Here is a 2,483-nt window from a genome sequence, read left to right as displayed (position 1 = left end):
AAGGTTTTGCATCTGTAGAGGAAGATAGGATTCTCAGTGCATGTGCCAATTTTTGGGTCTTCCACTTAAGAATCTTCACCAGTTTCCTCTTCAGAATCAAATTCCTGACTATCTGGTGCTTCAGAGTTATCCAGAGGTTCATCATTCAGTCTCTGGGTTGCCTCTGTCATATACTGTACTTTGCTGCTTTTGCCAATTGTTTACTCTCCTTTTCCAAGTGGTCAGTTTCATCGTTCTTTCTTCAATTTCTCTGTGAAGCTTCTCATTTTCCTTAAGTGTTTCATAGAGGGTCTTCCTTTGTTCTGCTACTTCTCTCCAATATTGAGGGGATAAATTTCATTTAATCCTAAGATCAAATGCTTCTTGGGTAACTCCTCCAAGATTTTAATTGTCACTATATTCTGGGACAATGACAACTCTAGAGTGGGAAGTCCTGGCTGTCAACTGGTCATTCCAATGCTTCCTCTTGGATATGCTTTGGGCCAGTCACTTTTTTTTTTTTTTTTTTCCAACAAGAGATCTGGCTGTGGAAGGATGACTCATCTTCTGAGTTCTTCTTGGGAAAAAACTGTTCTTTACATTCTCTTTGATTCTTCCTTGTTTCTGCTTTATCCTAGGATTCATTATACAGCTGGTAAAGCACAAAAAATGGGAGGAGAGGATTAATCATCATAGTGAATTCAGGTGGCTGTGTCATAGCCAACCTACATTGACCCCCACTGTCACTGGAGTGGCTGGGGCACACTGCTGAAAAGACTTACTTGAACATACTCCTTTGAGTAGTTTTTGCATAGTTTTTGTATTTGTAACTTTGCATATTTTTAATCGTAGTGCCATACAATTGTATTGCATTTTCCATTTACAGCATATTATAATTATTTTGACTTTTATTATGAAACTTTCAAACAGAAAAGTAGATAGTATACATAAAATAAAAAGTATATATATAACAAGTATGTCAGCTGGGTGTGGTGGCTCATGCCTTTAATCCCAGCACTTTGGGAGGCTGAGGCAGGCAGATCACTTGAGGTCAGGAGTTGGAGACCAGCCTGGCCAACATGGTGAAATGCTATCTCTACTAAAAATAAAGAAAATTAGCTGGGTTTGGTGGTGGGTGCCTGTAATCCCATCTACTCAAGAGGCAGAGGCAGGAGAATCACTTGAACCTGGGAGGTGGAGGTTGCAGTGAGCCAAGATCATGCCACTGCACTCCAGCCTGGGCAACAGAGCAAGACTCCATCTAAAAAAAAATTATATATGTAACAAGTATGTAAACAAAATACATAAGTAAAAGGTAGAATAAAAAAAGATAGCATAATACACACCCATGTATTTATCGCTTAGAATTAACACTAATATTATATTTTCTTTGTGCATTTTTTTCCTGAAGTGGTTCAAAAGAAAGTACAGACATCATGATATTAAACCCTACATCAGTGGCTCTCAACTGAGGGTGATTTTGACCCTTGTCCTCCGCAACAGGACTTTTGGCACTGTCTGGAGACAATGTTGGTTGTCACAAAAGGAAGCATGCCTGCATCCCTGGTAGAGATCAGGGATGTTACTAAACATACTACAATGCACAGGACTGCCCACTCCAAAACAAAGAATTATCTGGTTCTAAATGCCGGTAGTGCTAAGGTTGAAACCTTTGGTCTAAATGATTAAGAATGCATTTCTTAAAATGCAAAATTTCACATAACCACGTAGCACCATCACTTCTAACAAAGTGAAAAGTAACTCTTTAAAATTGTCTAATAACCAGTCCATATTTCCCCACCATTCCACTAAAATGTTTTTTACAGCTGATTTTAGCAAACACTTTCTCATTTTATTAGCACTGTTAATAGAAGCTCATTCTAAATGACTACAGAATAGTCTGTTGAATGGATTCCCTGAAATTTATTCAAAGGATCTATTTTTGGATATTAGTTTTGCTTCCAGGTTTTAGACAAATTGTATTTTTGCAGTTAATGACAGTTTACTTCTTTTCCAACTTTATGCCTTTTATTTCTTTTATTTGCCTTATGTCCTGGCTAAAAACTTTAGTAAATACTGAACACAGCATATGAGAGTGGGCATCCTTTCCTTGTTCCAGATTTTAGGAGAAAAAGATTTAATATTTTATTATGATATTAACTGTGGGTTTTTAAAGATGAACCTTATCATATTGGAGATGTTCCCATCTATTCCTAGTTGCACTAAGTGTTTTTGTCATAAAGAACTAATGATTTTTGTCAAATTTTTTTCTGTGTATTTTGAGATGATCAAATGGTTTTCCCTCTTACTCTGTTAGTATGATGAATTATATTGATTGATTTTCATTAAACCAACCTTGCTTTCTTGGAATAAACCTTGCTTGGTCATGATGTATTATTCTTTATATATATATACACACACACACACACATATATATGTATGTACATACATATATCTATAGATATACATATAGATATACGTATATCTATAGATATACGTATATA

The sequence above is a fragment of the Pongo abelii genome, chromosome 18 (assembly GCF_028885655.2).
Source record: "Pongo abelii isolate AG06213 chromosome 18, NHGRI_mPonAbe1-v2.0_pri, whole genome shotgun sequence".
In the NCBI taxonomy this organism is placed as follows: domain Eukaryota; kingdom Metazoa; phylum Chordata; class Mammalia; order Primates; family Hominidae; genus Pongo; species Pongo abelii.
This window is presented reverse-complemented; position numbering follows the sequence as displayed.